Raw genomic sequence first — 18,721 nt, forward strand, 5'->3', positions numbered from 1 at the left:
ACAATTGAGCACCTGCTACATCCGGATTCTAGGGAGGAAAGGAAGGACGATCTTACTGGATCCCATAGCCTCTCCGAGGCACAAACCAGGCTTTTACACAACCCCCCCCCCCTGCACCCGAGCTCAATTGTCAAAAGTGAAAAATTGGGTTTGTCTTCCGAATGCACCATATCGGTAAATTTTTTAATAATCTTTTAAAAATAGTAAATGCCACTATTTTTGCAAAATTATTACGAGATCTATTATTCTATAGAATAATGCATATAAATGCATATATGCATATAAATACAAAACAAGTAAATGTAAATAATTTTACCTTGCACCTAGATCCACCAAGCCTGTATGGCGCGCGTTTCCGTACTTCGGAAATCTAGAACTATCTTGAATCTCTAATCTGCAATGAAACAATACATATTATTGCACTTACCAAAACATGGATGAATGTAGAAAATACAGAACTATTAGCTGAATATCAAATAAATGGATTTAATCTATTTCACACAGATAGATATATTAGATATTATATTATATTCCTTTCCTTCCTAGAATCTGGATGTAGCAGGTGCTCAATTGTCAAAAGTGAAAAATTTGGTTTATTTAACATACACGCCATAGACCGGCTTGGGAAAAAAAGTTTGTAAAACCCAGGGGCCATAGACCGGCTATGAAAGAAAATTTGAGAAAACCCTGGGGCCATAGAACGGCTATTTAATCCCCTTGAACGGACCTGTGCATGGACCACTGAGGCATCGAAAAAAAACACGGGCCATAGACCGGCTTGGGAAAAAAAAGTTCGTAAAACCCAGGGGCCATAGACCGGCTATTTAATCCCCTTGAACGGACATGTGCATGGACCACTGAGGCATCGAAAAAAAACACGGGCCATAGACCGGCTTGGGAAAAAAAAGCTAGGTTAGGCTAGGTAAAAGCTAGGTAAAAAAGAAAGGAGCTAGGTTAGACTATGTATGTTTAAATCTCTGATTTAAACAGAGCCAGTGTTCAGTCAAATAACTGAATTTATCAAATCTTATCCTTGTATAATATACAAGCTGATGTGAGATCCCTGTCTACAGGTGGACTGGAACTTCTATCAACTAATCCATACATTCACCTGTCCCTTACAGCCCACAATCTATCATTAGGAAAATCATGTGAGAAATCTTTAAGGAATTCTGATAAAGAAAGAGATCTAGGGGTGGTTCTAAATAGAAAACTATCACCTGAGGACCACATAAAGAACATTGTGTGAGGAGCCTATGCCATGCATTCCAACTTCAGAATTGCTTTTAAATACATGGATGGCGAAATACTAAAGAAATTGTTCACCGCTTTTGCTAGTCCAAAGCTAGAATATGCAGCAGTTGTGGGGTGCCCATATTGTGTGCCCATATTGGGGTGCCATCACATTTAAACCAACCAAGCCCACAAATACGTCAACATGGACCAGCATTACACAGTCTAACATACTCTGTCAGATGTAACAACTAAATTTGTGAATTCAAGACCTAATCTATTGCATAATACAGTGTTAGTACGAGAAAAACATTACTTACATTCGAAGCCGTGTTTTAAAATTGCGGCGGTCTTGTTGTACTGACGCTCCAAACTGTGTGTTCATTTGCGTATGATGAATGTGTGACAATTTACTACAACAATTATTTAATTATTCTTATTCTTTATTTTACTATTTTTAGGGTACATGAAATTTCAAACTTATTTGCACACAATAATATAATTGCATTGTCATAACCTTTATATATTACGGAAAATACGATGACATGAACGAAGTCAAAGTCATTCGCCGAACGTATTAGTCATTTTTTTTCTCCCAAACGATAGGGGATAACAAATCCACAGAGAATATAAGTGTACAGTAAAGTCAATTTTATTCAGGGAAGTACATACATAGTTGATTTACAAACATAATGTTGGATTTATAGATAGAGCTAGTACATACAATACCTAAAGCCACTATAGTAGGCATAGCATTTCAGGCAACCGGGCAGTATATATGGACCCCTTACTCAAATCTCTGAATATGTTAGATATTAAGTCCCTGCACATACTCTCATGTGTATTTTATATATATATAAAACGCTGCACTGTAATGTCAATCCTGACCTTAAAAGCTTCCTAGAAGGTTGTAATAGATCCCATGAGCACCACACCAGAAACAAATACCTATTTGATATTCCAAGAGTACGACTTAGTCAAACTAGAAATGCTTTACAAATCAAGGGACCTCGAATGTGGAATGACCTTCCCAATTATGTTAAAAACTGTACCTCTCCCAACCAGTTTAAGATAAATAAAGATAAATTTATATGTTAAGAAAAATTCCACAAATCAACAACCCTGTTACTGACCCAGTATTTACCCAAGTCTTTCCTAAATCTAAACTTATCCAATTTATACCCATTGTTTCGTGTTCTATCTTGTGTTGACAATTTTAATACCCTATTAATATCCCCTTTGTTATATCCATTCAGGAAATTGTGGTTGATCTCGAACCCATTGAAAATGTGACGACTTATACTGAATTTTGGGCGTTACAGGGCAAAAACATAAGAACAAAGGTAACTGCAGAAGGCCTATTGGCCCATACCAGCCAGCTCCTATCTATAACAGATAACATAACAAACATAACAACAGTAAAAACATTTAGTGTGTGTTTGACGCTCACTGATATGTTCCATCGTTGTTTTATATATGGTGCTATTCTATCTTACGCTTTGTTGCTCTTTTATACCTACGGACTCATTGAACATTCTATTGCGAAAACATTGGCACAAAAATGAATGACGTACATACAATAATAATGTCAGGACAGTGAAATAATTATAAACTTTCAAAGCGCTGTATCGCCCATGTGTCGTCCTGTCACCAATACTGGGTAACAGTTCCACGACTTCCCACACTCTTGTGGGTGGGCCGCGACCATTATTCTACGTTTATATTCATATCACCGTGTTGGGAATTTCATTGCGAGTACATTGATACCAAAATTAACGCTGTAGAACAAGTGTGGAAGTGATAACAATCCCAAGAGTAAAAACATTTTGTTGCTCTTGGGCACTCACGGCGAGTCATCTACGTAGGTTGTTGTGTTGATTTAGGGGCGATCATCTACGTAGGTATTTATTTGGTGCTGGTATCCATATAACTTTTTGTGACCGTTTTTACTGATGTTCTTTTAGAGAATGTTATTGCGAACACGTTGGTACCAAAATGAAATACATAGCTCAAGAACTAAGGTCAGGAGAGTAAAAAGAGTATACACATTTTTGTTTTGACACTTAAGGTTATTGTGAGTACTCTTCGCCTGCCTAGAAACTGGAATTCTGGTTGATCTCGAACCCATTGATAATGTGATTTAGTTTATTCTGCCGTTTAAAGAAAAAAAGAGCATATCAATGTTATATCACAGAAAACGAATTTATCATAAACTCATGTATTTGTCTTACAGGCTATGGTGCCAATGTCAGAATTGTCAAAATGATGTACTTTGCATACATCAGATCTTTAGTGGATTATGCTGCACCTCTGCTTGTTTTGATGCCTGAAAGAAAGCTTGGAGGGCTTGAAAAATTGCAGAACGAAGCCTTGAGGATAATCCTTGGGTGCCCTCGTACCAAAAAGATACTTAATATGAGAAAGGAACTTAATATTCTGAGCGTTTTTGATCGTGTTACTGAAATTAACTGTCAAATTGGTATAAAAATGCTTAGGCTAACCCATTCTAATCCTTGCACAGAAGCCCTCCAGAATTTCTTTATTGAAGATCAGCATTGTTCCAAATGGATAACAAAAACTGGAACTCTACTCAGAATGTATCAGGTTCATGATTTGTACCAAGAGAAACAACAACGGCACTTTCCTGCACTGTAGGAGGTTACACCCTTTCCAGTTTTAATCCCTCCCTTTCCACCCAAGAAGCAAATTAGAGATCAGCCCAAGCTTCGTCTTGAGGCAAAGCTCAACGCCTTAAGCCATATTGATGCTCTCTCCACAGAGCATTCTCTCTCTCAAATTATATACACTGATGGTTCCCAACACCGCACCACGGGTGCAGCTGGAAGTGCAGTTGTCCTGACAATGGGCGATGGCCTAGCTACTTTGAGTGGGGAGTCCGTATAAACAACTGGGCCTCTACCCTTCAGACTGAACTATTTGCCTTGATCCTTGCACTGAAATGTGTACAAGTCTCAAAACTTGATACATTAATTGTAAGTGACTCCTAATCATCCTTAAATGCTCTCAACTCTTTAAGACATAACTGTAACATGCTTGTGTCGGAAGCTAGACACAAATACAACAAAATTATTACGGATGGTAACAGAGTCCATTTCATGTGGTCTCCATCTCATGTTGGGCTCCGAATGCATGATAGAGCTGATAAGTTAGCCAAAGAATCTGCCTTTAAAGGAGCCGTTGAGTGTAACCTTGGATTGTCAATGACCAATCTGAGAGCAGCAGTACACCGAGAACTTCAACAAGATCTTGTAGATCTGAGGCAAAGTGAAATTGACACCAGTAATTCCATCTATCATCATACTATCATACAAGAGGAGCCACACATCTATGGATCATCCAATAAAATCAGCAGACTTCTAGATGTTACTACTGCTCGGCTTAGACTCGGTTACAAGTATCTCTGGGAATTCTCATTATCTGCTGATGTAGACCTGACCAAATGTAAACTGTGTCAACAAAATTATTCGCACAACCTCCATCACTATGTGATGGAGTGCGAAAAGATACATGAATTTAGAGACAATTCTATAACCAATGTTCCAGCGATGTGTCAATATTTCATTCAAAATGATCTGCTACCAGAAATTTTAGCCAAATATCCCCAGTTTGCTAACTGTAGATAACAACTAAGTGATTGTAACCTATCCACCGCTGCCCACTGGATGGGGGGCGGTGTGCAGGACAAACATATAAATTTTGATACTAGCTCTCCACATATGTCAGTTGCTTAATTTAGAACCTGTACTTGAGGTCGATCTCGAACCCATTGTTGATGTGATGACTTATATTGAATTTTGTAACTAGCTCATCAAGATTGTAACTTGCTTAGCTAAATGAATTGTGGGGTTCAGTCCCTGAGTCCATTATGTGCCTCTGTAACCCTTTCCACAACCGCCCACAAGATGGGTATGGGGTGCATAATAAATGAACTAAACTAACTAACTCATATTGAACTGTTCCATCTCATGTTGGAATATAGTGCTCAACGAGGTGGCGGATGACTTGGCCAAACGTGCTACATCATAACCACAAGTTGACATTGAATGTGAATTAACAATGAGACAAGTAAGATTTATACTAATACATTTATACTAACTCTGTTGAGCGTTGACCATTTATTCATCAAATCTGTTGAAGTGAGCACTTTAGTTTAGTCTGCCGTTTAAAGAAAAAAAGAGCATATCAATGATATATCACATAAAACGAATTTATCATAAACTCATGTATTTGTCTTATCATATTGAACTGCATTCATATTTTTAATATATAACAATATGAATATACAAATTTCTGTAAATCCCCTACCATGTTGGAATCTGTGGAAATGAATGAGCAAATGTGCTGGCTGAAGGCGCTGAAGGAAACCACATTGGTTTCATTTTGGATACAAATGTCCATGGAGATTCAAAATGGAAAATAATTATATAGTTGAACCTGCAGAGAGGAGTTTAAGAATCTGTGTTGAGAGTGATGGACACAGCCTTCACAATTATACTTCAGAGAATGTAAACATCTAAGAGTCATTAGAAATATGTGTAGAATAATAAACCCTACATTGTTTGAGTTAGGGAAAACACCATTTGTGATATATAGATACTAGCTGTTCCTAAAGATTCACCCATTTTGCACCAGCAAGGTAACATATAAGATTTTAAGAGTTGACGAATGTTAATCTTCTTGTTTGATAAACTGTGAACTTGAGACATAGTTAATAAGAACATTCCAATTATAACACAACAAAAAGTTTTCAGATTCTTTCACACCACTTTCCAGCAACTTATATAATTTATATAAATTATTTTAGGGAATAATACATAAATTATATATTTAAACATGATATAGTGTTTAGTGGAATGCATAAGGAGTCAAATTGTGTTAAAAAGAGCAATTTTTAGAAAATTTGGAAAACTACTTTTTTCTGTTCATATTATAACTAAATGGATTTTAAAGGTTTCACTCAGCCAATATATATCATTCACAATTTATTAATGAATTTTACAAAAAAACACCATAAATTTTATATTTAAACATGTAAAAACTATTTGTTTTACATTTGGAACAAAATAATTGTAGAAAAACAATTTAAAATAAAAGCTTTGTGTTTGGATTTTTTGAGTAAAAGTTTCTCAAAGGCTCTCCTGCACCATTCTCAATGCAAATCATTCCCACACTTATGGGAAGAGATAGGCGAACGTTGTGTAGATGATTTGTGTTTGCTGGGTCTCTCTATCTTCTCTCTCTCTCTCTCTCTCTCCTCTATCTTTCTCTCTCTCTCCTCTATCTTCTCTCTCTGTCTCTCTCTCTCTCTCTCTCTCTCTCTCTCTCTCTCTCTCTCTCTCTCTCTCTCTCTCTCTCTCTCTCTCTCTCTCTCTCTCTCTCTCTCCTCTATCTTCTCTCTCTCCTCTATCTTTCTCTCTCTCTCTCTCCTCTATCTTTCTCTCTCTCTCCTCTATCTTCTCTCTCTCTCTCCTCTATCTCCTCTCTCTCTCTCTCTCTCTCCTCTCTCTCTCTCTCTCTCTCTCTCTCTCTCTCTCTCTCTCTCTCTCTCTCTCTCTCTCTCTTTCTGTCTTTCTCTTCTCTCTCTCTCTCTCTCTCTCTCTCTTTCTCTCTTTCTCTCTCTCTCTCTCTCTCTCTCTCTCTCTCTCCCTCTCTCTCTCTCTCTCTCTCTCTCTCTCTCTCTCTCTCTCTCTCTCTCTCTCTCTCTCTCTCTCTCTCTCTCTCTCTTCTCTCTTCTCTCTCTCTCTCTCCCTATTATCTCCCTTTCTCTTCGCTCTCTTTTTTCTTATTCTCCTTCTCTCTCTTCTCCCTCCTCTATCTTCCTCTCTCTCCTTTGTCTATCTTCTCTCTCTCTCTCTCTCTCTCTCTCTCTCTCTCTCTCTCTCTCTCTCTCTCTCTCTCTCTCTCTGTCTCTCTCTCTCTCTCTCTCTCTCTTTTCTTCTCTTTCTCTTCTCTCTCTCTCTCTATTATCTCCCTTTCTCTTCTCTCTGCTCTCTTTTTCTTATTCTCTGTTCTCTTTTTTTTTCTCTTTTCTCTCTCTTGTTCTCTTTTTCTTTCCTCGTTATCTCTCCCTTTTCTCTCCTATCTTTCCTTCTTTCTCTCTATCTCCCTTTTTCTTCTTCTCTTTGCTCTCTTTCTTATTCTCCTTCTCTCTGTTTTCTCTCTCTCCTCTCTTTCTTCTCACCTCTCTCTATCTCCTTATATCTCTCTCTCTTCTTATCTTTCCCTCTCTTCTTCACGCTCTTCTTCTCTTTCCCTCTCTTCTTCATGCTCTTCTTCTCTTTCCCTCTCTTCTCACTTTTTCTGCTTCTGTCTTTCTCTCATCTTCTCGACTCTCTCTCTCTCCCTCTCTTCCCCTTCTGTCTTCCTGTCTCCTTTTTCTCTCTCTCTGATCTCTCTCTCCTCTCTGTCTCCACCTTTCTAAATGCAATAAAGATAATTATACCTAATAAATTCAACCTTTGCTCCAAAACGTTATATCATGACATTTAAAATACGTTTTATTAAAACGTTTTGACATCACGTTTTAAAGTCGTTTATACAAGTTCTCAAAATATGTATTTTAAACGTGCCCAAAACAATGAAATGTCGTTTTTAGGACGTTTTTAAAACGTGAAAATGTTTGGTGGGGATTGACATTACAGTTCTGAGTCTTAGTCTATCCATCTATCATCATACTGTCATGCAAGAGGAGTCACACATCTATGGATCATCCAATAAAATCAGCAGACTTCTAGACGTTACTACTGCTCGGCTTAGACTCGGTTACAAGTATCTCTGGGAATTCTCATTATCTGCTGATGTAGACCTGACCAAATGTAAACTGTGTCAACAAAATTATTTGCACACCCTCCGTCACTATGTGATGGAGTGCGAAAAGATATGTGAATTTAGAGACAATTCTGTAACCAATGTTCCAGCGATGTGTAAATATTTCATTCAAAATGATCTGCTACCAGAAATTTTAGCCAAATATCCCCAGTTTGCTAACTGTAGGTAGTAACTAAGTGATTGTAACCTATCCACCGCTGCCCACTGGATGGGGGGCGGTGTGCAGGACAAACATATAAATTTTGACACTAGCTCTCCACATATGTCAGTTGCTTAATTTAGAACCTGTACTTGAGGTCGATCTCGAACCCATTGTTGATGTGACGACTTACATTGAATTTTGTAATTAGCTTATCAAGATTGTAACTTGCTTAGCTAAATGAATTGTGGGGTTCAGTCCCTGAGCCCATTATGTGCCTCTGTAACCCTTTCCACTACCATCCACAAGATGGGTATGGGGTGCATAATAAATGAACTAAACTAAAAAAATATATAGAGTACACATGAGAGGATGTGCAGTGACTTAATATCTAACATGTTTAAAGATTTGAGTAAGGGTACGTACCGAGTGCTGTCTGGGGCCAGAGTTAGATATTGTTCTAATAGCAGCTTTGTGTTGAGTAATTAGAAGACATAGATGGTTTGGGTAGTAGAACCCCAAGCACAAATACCACAATTGAGATAAGGATAGATGAGAGAGTAATAGAGTAATACTACTGAAAACAGGATGGATATGGGGTCCAAAACAAGTCACACGATGTATATGGGACCTACTGTAACACCTAAAAGGATTGATATTGGGCCATCTGCCACCTTTTGGACACGTATGTGGTCCACTACCACCTTTTGGATAGGTATGGGCTCCACTATAACCCGCAGGATGTGTATGGCGATTACTGCCACCCACAGAATTATTATGGGGTCCATTACTGCCCACAGGATGGTTATATGATCCATTCTCGCCCACAGGATGGTTATAGGATCCATTCTCGCCCACAGGATGGATATGGGGTACACTACTGCCTACAGGATGGGTATGGGATCCATTAGCATACCCATAGAATGGGTATGCAGGGGGGGCCCACTACCACCCACAGGATGGGGTATGGGGTCCACAACAAGCCGCAGGATGGGTATGGGGTCCACTGTGGCGGTTTTCTTTTTTGCTTTCCCGACTGCAATGCGTACGTCGCCAATGTACATGTGGCAGACGCTTCACGAAGCTGTCGGAATCAGCAGAGAAAATACGAGAGCAACCGTACAGGGCCTGGGAGTAAGGTCGAGTTAGAGTCCTTGAGGGTCTCTTCTCAGACTAGTCTCACCTGGTCCACGTTGATCCTTGTAATCTCCTCAATGATTTAACACTTTAAGGGACTCCTAGGGTCCTCATCATATTTATAGTTTAGTGAATTAGGCAACTCGGTGTTGGAGACACCTGGAGCTGAAGGCTTGAGTAAATAGTTGGCAGTATTCAGAAGTGGTTCAACGGAAACACCATAAAGCTTAACAGTAGTTTATTTACTAACTTAATCACTAATACAAAGGGTGCTTGATTTACTTTAGACTGGCGTCAGAAAGGCAATGGTTGCATTAGCCAGACTCTTGACGTCTGGCTAATCGACTCGGACCCACTCGTAGCGAAACACCTAACTTAACACAGTTGACAGCCAATCATTAACACGGCAAACCTAACTGCCGGTATGCAAAGGGATTACAAGAGTTCCAACCGGATACTCGGGTAATGATCATATGCAATAACTCAACAAATACACTGTCAATGGGACAGGCAATAACATGCTCAATAATAATATCACACAATACTAAATGTGTGGTGTATGTGAAGCTCACATTCACAGACGAGTGTAATGTCGTGATACCACACAGATAAACACGCATACATACACCGTCTGGTGTCTAGGTCTCCACCAATACCTATGTCAGGTACGAAAAGGTGAGAACTGTGGTCGATACCTCAGATCAACACAGACAGACACGATAAAACAATGACAAGATCTTGTGCTTATAGGTAGGGTACCTCTCTTATTTACTCACTCAGGCACATTTATGCAAGAACTCATAGGTGGCCTTACAGCTGGGCGCTCGTTCTGACGTGAGAACGGAGACGGAGTTCGTGACGTGACGGAGACGCCACTCCTCATCAGAGTGGCGTCTCACCAATATAAACTGTACTGGATTTTGTCCCGAAATAGCAGTATGCTGACTGGATGTGAGTAGTGTAAAAGGAGACACATGGGGAATAAAATTTTCAGAAACGGTTGGGCACTTCCATGCCGACTCGGGTCCCAGGGGCGGATTCGTAAAAAATCTTTTCTAGTGGTCTGGTCAAGACGCTCTCGGCACGCACCTGGCTTGCTGGCTGGGTGGGGTGGTGGTCCGTTCCCCCCAGGGGTCCCCAGGGCCCACCACCCAGGGTGTACCTGAGCAACTCTTGCCCTATCCTAACCTGTTTTTTCACTTTTTGTCTCGTGCTTTTAAGATGAGTCTAAGGCATCAAGAAGGGGGTCCCTACTTATGAAAGGTCCAGAGGATGAATGTTCAATAGATTCAAACCAAAAAAATACACTGGTGAAAGGCATATAAACATTTATGGAGTATTTAATAGCATGAGCAAAAATTCACGATTTTGCCCTGGGTGTAACCAGAGTACTACGGTATCAATTTGGGGGCCCCTACTTATGAATGGATCAGAGGGTACATGTTCAATAGATTAAAACAAAAAAAAACACAGTTGAAAGCAAATATAGAAGTTTTTGGAGTACTTTAATGATGCTATGACTGAATAGTATAGGAAGCCCTTGGCTCCCTATACTATAAAATGTGTCTCCATTTTCTGTAATGGTCAGAGGTGAGCGGAGAGAACGGGGCGCGATTTTTTGACCAATCAGGAGACGAGTAAAAAAATTCTCTTTCCGTCCCGGGTCATGGGCCAATCACGTGAAATTTTCCTTATTTATCGCGGGGGCATCACGTGACATGACGTCGCCAATAGGGACCCCTACCTATGATTACCCCAGTGGGGTCAAGCATACAAGGGAAGGGGTCAAGCACACAAGGAGGGGTCAAGATTCCTTCATATTGATTCCTTGATTCCTACACCAAGTTGGATATTTAGGTGTAGTAAGCCTTATCTTGAATTTGCATGTTACTGTGGGGTACATTGATATGAAGGGCGAATCATAGAACAGGATCTGCATGTGAGATGGGTCATATTAGGGTTTTAAAGAAGTTAAGATAGCTTTAAAGAGTCCTGTGTGGTTGATGGTGGGTAAATGTTCAGTCTAAAATTCTTGTGTTTTTAATTTGAATGAGGGGTCCTAGTTTGCGTTCTAGTCATAAAATGAGTTCCTTAGTATATTTGCTATGGAAAATGAGCTTTCATTATTCTATATAATTTGAAATGAGGTCAAGAAAGACATGTTTATGTGCGAGAAGAGTCAGGTTGGAAACTGTTTATTCCAGTCATCCCCCCTCGGCTATGCTCCGTTTTCTGTAGCCAAAGTAAAGATTCCATATTCTGTGGCATTCAGTTGATTACTGGTGAAAAAGGCATGCTTGCATTTGTATGGTTCTAACCTGTTTGCTATCATGCCTAAAAATTTAAAAGTCGAATCCATCAGTTACCTTTTTTATGTCAGTGGTGATATATCAAGCGCAAAGGGTTTTAGAAAATGTTAGACCTCCACCTTTCAAAAAGTGAAAAGATGAATTCATTTTGGCATTACTGTCATTACTTTGGAAGTTTTTAATGATAGCACATGCTTAAACAAACTCGCTCGCAAAAACAAACTCATTTTTTTTTTGGTTCAACTTACAGAAATAAACCCAGGGCTTCCACATTCGCGCAAAATACTTAGTCCCCCCTAAACTTAAAACAGTTGCACAATCTTACTTAAACACATTGCTAAACTCTTATACACAAACAAAAACTCAATTTTTAACTTACACAAATAAACACGGGCTTTGCACATTCACACAAAAAAATGCTTAGTCCTCCCTAGACTTGAACATTCACAATCTTACGGTGCTTTACTTGCCAAAGCCTTCCAAACCTGCACTGGGTCGTTAGTCATACATAGAATCAGGGAGAAAAATATCTGCTTCAATATATATAAAAAAAATACAACTCTTGAATAAATAGTCCAACCACTTGGGCTGGACAGTAGAGTGACGACCTTATTTCATGCAGGTCAGCGTTCAATCCCCAGACCATCCAAGTGGTTGGGCCACCATTCCTTCCTCCCATCGTATTCCCAAATCCTTATCCTGACTCCTTCCCAGTGCTACATGGTCGTAATGGCTTGGCGCTTTCTCCTGATAGTTCCATTCCATTCCATTCTTGACTAAATAACTAGCATTAAGTCAATCTAATATCCCCATCTCACGGCCGCCCCCCCCCCCCCCCAGAACTCTGCACATTCCTGCCCTCCAACAAATCCCAAAGCCTTGCAAGAGCCCACTCCAGTCACTCACGCAGCAATAGATATGTTTTCGCCCAACTGTATTTATTTAAAATAATACGTCAGATAGAAAGAGTTTCACATTGCTATTATATTTACCTTATAAAGCCTCTCTATAAAAATGATATGCCACTGTGTATTATGATTGTTTTATAATAAATATTGCATAAATACCTATGCGATTTCATAAACAAAAAATTATTTTAATGAGCCATGTTTGGAATTAGTCATCATCATTATGATAAATACAAACTTTTAAACTAACTATAAATATATATCACATAGAGGAAGATTTATTCTTCAGGATATATACTATTGTTTAAGAGTTTCATTCTGTATAAAAAAGTTGCCAATATTTTCAAAAGTCTGGCCACAAATTTTCAAAGGTTTTCCAAGGGAGTAAATCATGTTTCCTTATTTGCACAGGAGCAGAGCAATCTTCTTGCAGGCCCTGGTTCAGTTCCCCAACGTCCGAGCTAATGGACATTACAAATTTCACTAAATGATGCAGTATCTTAGCTGTCTCTCTAATTATAAAGGTGTTAATCTTTTTTTTTTTAACCTTTGAGTCCTAGGTCTCAAAAGGTTCTTTACCTCAGAAAGAGAGAGAGAGAGAGATTCTATTTTTGGTCCATATTCGAGCGGAATGTTGAGCAACCTTCGTGCAGGACCCGGTTCAGTTCCCCAATGTCCGAGCTATTCCACATAGCAAATTTTTCTAAATGAGGCAGTATCTCGCCCCCACCCCCCGGACCAACGATTTTAGGGTAGTAAATAAGCAATTGCAATCCATCCAGCCGGCGACTTATCAGTGACTGTGGAAAGAATTTTGTCAAAAAAAAAAACGTTCAAGGAAATACGAGCTGATTTATTCCAACTTATAGATAAAAAACAAAAAAATAAACTGGCGACCCCTAGCAGCAAGTTCAGGTGGTCTCGGCCTATATCTGGCTGGGGGGTGTGGGGTTCTTAGTGAGAGATCATAAGACCAAGCTGTGATGGAGACCATAAATGGTATGCATAAACCCTAATACTTTACAGGACTTGTCATGGCCTGTGCCGCATTGATAATTTCGTTCCAAGTAGTTAAAAGTTAAATCTAAAGAAATCCAATAAAGTTCAACGATTTTTTTTCTCTCTCTCTATGGGTGTATGCAATTAATTTTTTTCTGTTATATCTTTTATCAGAGCTCAGCCATCAGGCTGTAGATGTTGAGGAAAAGAGGAAGATGCAATGCAGGGAATCGCCCCTGGTATTTATTTCACGAGGTCATTGCGTCATGGAGTATGAGGAATTGCCCAAGTTCATCGCACGCGTCAAGGCTTTGGCGGCAATTGAAAAGCAGTATGAAGGCGAAGATTAAGAAGACTCACATGTTCAAAGACAGAGAACCAAAAAAATTAACGCCGTTGAGACCGTATATGGCTATTTTTGTGACGAAACAGAAATAAGACTACCTGTCCAAATAGGAATAGGATTGATTAAAGTGGCGTATAATGGAATACCCAACTTTATCGAGTGGGTGCAAGCCCAAGGTGAAATAGAAAAACAGTTTGCGGGATTGATTTTAAACAGCGTGAAAACTGGTTTATTTATCATGACAAAGTTCGAGCGCAGAATGCATTTAGAGACATTTTCTTCGGGGATTATGGGGATTATTGTTCCACCTCCGAAGCTGAGGAAATTGCGCCAGAGGATGAGGTTTATTGGAGGGAAAATTTGCATCCCGTCATTAAGGCAGATCTAGATAGAGCTCCACCTACAAGATAACTCTTAGGAACTAATGATGCACAGGGGACATACTACAGGAACGGTGTGCGGGTGGCCTGATGGGGGGTGGGTTATCCCCAAATCCCGAGACTTTGTCCCCCAACCCAGACTCTGTTCAACCAGAACATTATTTTTTTTTGTATGTATGTGTTTTTACCTAAATAAAAAAAATCATGTATCATTATTATTATTATTGCACACTCCCCTTGAAGATGAAATATGTTAAAAAAAAAATGTCAGTCAGTATTTGCTAGAGTACTTGTCATGGGGGAGGGGGATTGGTGAATAAGTGATGAGGTCTCTCTTATTTTTAAAAATTACTTTAACAGATAAAAAAACTTGACATTTACACAATTTTTTATTTTATTATGAGTACATATACAAAAAAAACAAGTACTTTTTTATTATTCGTCGTTAGTGTAATAAGATCTAAGGTTCCTCCTTTTACTCGATGGTCTTTTCACTACTTGTGGCGGTACTTGACCTTTCCCTGCTCCATCTTGTTTAGGACGCACCAGCACAAATTCTTTTTTTGCATTTTTTCATTACATGGGCCAAATGAGCCAGTGTAGGGTAGTAAGATGCCAGACATTCTTCTTCTTCACCTGCTCTAGACCAACCCACCCCAGAATTGCAGCCTATACCAAATGGCTTAACTATCCGTTTGTGGAATTATTACTCTTGGCTTCGCTCATAATGCGACTCACAGCCTTTTTAAAACACCAGCGTCTGTTGATAGTTGTATCTCTCCGCAATCCCGCTACTAAATCGATATCTTTACTGTGCTTAATATGAAATTGGTTAATGTCATTATTTTCAATAGACGCACCTACACTATATTGACATATGAGGGCTATGAGATAAGGCTGCACATCAGGTTCTGGTGGCGGGGAGAGGATTATATTTCCTGGAGTGCCACGATCCGTAACTACGGCACAAAGCGTTTCAGGGCATATTTTCTTTTCAACCACCCCATAAGGATATTTTTCCCACAGCTGTTGGGAGTAACCATTAGAAAACTGGTGTAGGGCAGGAAGATCATAGACAATACAGTCCCCGGGTTTAAATATATCATCGTTGGGGAAATCCACTTCAATAATAGAATCTTTGAGTCACCGTAATTTGGCTCGCATGTAGTTGGAACACATCTCGAAGCAATTAAAAAGGTTTTTAACATAACCTTCATCTTATATATATACACCTTGTCACATAGAGTTGTTAGAGGCTTTTATAATATGTAATTCATAGTTTTTCTTTTTGTACAGAGAAATTAGGAAACAATAAATAAATAAATGAAATACAGGCCAACATTTTTTTTTGTGTGTGTGTATAGAGAAATTAGGAAAAGTAAATAAAATACAGGTTAACATTTATTTTTTGTGGTTTAATTTGTATGAAATATTACAATATAGATTCTACAGCTTTTCTAATCTCATCTTCATTATATTCCATTTCCATTTTCTCTTTGCCTTTATTGTCGTCGTCTTCCACAATAGTGAGCACCTCATCTCCTACAGTAACAGACATGGCGCCGGATACATGGATCATCTTCCACAGCAACGCTCGTGGTATCTTCCACGACAGCTGACCCGTCTTCTCTCACGTCAGCAGCAGGTCCGACAGTAGAAACACAGTCTTTATCATTCGTAGAAACAGATGGAATGGCCATATGTGGAATCTTGTGTCTAAAGATGCCATGGGTTGGAGAGCGAGTTGGCGTGTCATTATTTACAGGACATATCATTAAAGTCGCTATACCACGTTCTTGCAGTTTCTGAGCTAATTTGCACATCACAGGGAAATATTTAGTCTCCCATATGTTGCGTTCGCCACTTGTAAGATACTGCCCGTAAGCCTTGCCCAACCCATATGGGAAAATAATCCTTCCCACTTGTCCTCTTCGGCTTCTCTGAAGAATATGTTTAATGGCTTTTCGCAGAGCTTTGTCACACCAATGCCATCTTTGGTATTCGGTATCATTTTTCAGGCCGTCATAAAAATGCTCATCCAAACTCCATGCTTCGTGCTTGGGCTTTTTGTAAGAAGATGGCGTCGCTGGACCGTTGGTAAACTGGGTGATTAAACCAATAAGGTGCGGTAAAACGGCATAACTTTCATAGGGGTCGTCATCCATCCTATTGCAGAATTCGGGTGCTTCGCCAACAAATATGAGACCGGGGATATCTCTATCAGTTCTAACAGCGCGATTTTTGTACGGCAGGTTTTTCCGATGCAATCGAGCATAGGGGTATCGTTCCCATAAAGTGTGTGTACCATTTCGCTCAACTGCACGCTTGGTGCATCCAAATCATAGAGCAGACAATCACGATTGTTATAGATGGGCAAAGAGGCAAAGTCGCCAATCAGGGAGGGGAGCTCCATAGTGCTGGCTTGTGAGGTAGTGACTCGGAAGGGGGGTCTATATACACTTTTCATGCCGGCGCGGGGGACAACTGCGCATCGTAGAGTTGCCAGGGACATTTTTTTTTCCCTTGGAGCTCTGGTCATTACGCACTAATATAACATTAACATCGTAATGTTTTAAGTTTTCATACAGATCTTCCATAATTGGAAGATATGTTTCCTCACAAACTTTATCTCTTTGAACGCAGGTGCGACCAATACCCACAGGTAATACAACTCATGCGATTTCCGAAGATTTGATGAATCTCGTTATGGCTTCTATAGCATTTTTGAAATAGATGTGGCGATTTTGCATTGTATCTTCTTTTAATCCGGCAAGCATATCACGATCTTTGGATTTTTCTATGTGCGACTTGGCGATCTCATTGTTCTCTAGAGGCGCCCCTATACCATATTGCACTGCAGCAGCAATAATGCAAGGGAGATTTTCAGCTCGACGATTGGAGACATGAATTGAACCGGGAATTGGACGATCATGGGGAACACATCTCTTGAGATTATACAAAGGCCTGTGTTCACCTTAGGCGCTTGCGTGTTTGTATTTCACTGATATGTCCTTCGCCATCCCGTACGGAACGCAAGATATGCAGTTTACAGGATACACAATGCAAGTTTCATTATTGCAAAATTCTTCATGGGTTAAATATCGAATGTGCGTTTCCAGCCACGTCTCCATTTTTCTTTTTTTACTTTCCCTTATGTTTTGGATAAAGCCTAGTCAACCGCCCTGTGTCAACCCTGCGAATATTCGTCGTGGGGGCTTTGCGCCCTTATATCTCCATCCCTGCTAGTGTGTGTAAAGATACCACATACTTAGCAAATATTTATATTATTGTAGCGAGTAGATTATCCCAATAATATACTCACTCCAAATGCATTGTTAATATTCCTGTCAACCTTTGGAGATGAATGAGGTGAGGCGTTGCCCGGGCAACACGGTGAGGTGTTGCCCGAGCATATAAGCAGCAGAATAGCAAACATTAACTAGTCTACTTTCAAGTGTGGTCTAGAGCAGACACTTGCGAGATACTGTACCGACGCTCAGTGCGCTCAACTCACACCAAAGTATCACCTGTGTACTTCTGTATATTCAACCAAATATATATATAGTATCTTAGTGTCTGTGTTTATTTGTCACCATACTTTACGTAACAATAGAACCGTTACATTATTATTATAAGGGCCTCGACCAACAAGAAGCCCATAGGAACATTTTTTTTCACTGACTTAATTAGTATAAAAAACACCTCAAATAGCACAATATGTATCTCAAAATATCTTGCCATAAAATATCAATATACGTCAGCTTAATACCCAAACACTGGCAACTTTTTTTTTTATAAGCAGGAAAGGTCAAAGACATGTTACAATTTTTTTTTAATGTCCCCCCCCCCAATGAAAAACCATAGTCAGACCACATTCCCTCAGTGAAATATTTTATATATATATATATATATATATATATATATATATATATATATATATATATATATATATAAATATATATATATATATATATATATATATATATATGCGAACAAGCCAGAATGGTCCCCTGGACAATATGCAACTGAAAACTCACACCCCAGAAGTGACTCGAACCCATACTCCCAGAAGCAACGCAACTGGTATGTACAAGACGCCTTAATCCACTTGACCATCACGACCGGACAAAATGAGGTGATAGCCGAGGCTATTTGAACCATCCCACCGCCGGCACTCGGATAGTAATCTTGGGCATAGCATTTTACCAAATCACCTCATTCTTAGGGGCACACGTGAGGAACACAAATGCGAACAAGCCAGAATGGTCCCCTGGACAATATGCACCTGAAAACTCACACCCCAGAAGTGACTCGAACCCATACTCCCAGAAGCAACGCAACTGGTATGTACAAGACGCCTTAATCCACTTGACCATCACGACCGGACAAAATGAGGTGATAGCCGAGGCTATTTGAACCAC

This window comes from Procambarus clarkii, chromosome 57, assembly GCF_040958095.1.
Source record: "Procambarus clarkii isolate CNS0578487 chromosome 57, FALCON_Pclarkii_2.0, whole genome shotgun sequence".
Classification (NCBI taxonomy): Eukaryota; Metazoa; Arthropoda; class Malacostraca; order Decapoda; family Cambaridae; genus Procambarus; species Procambarus clarkii.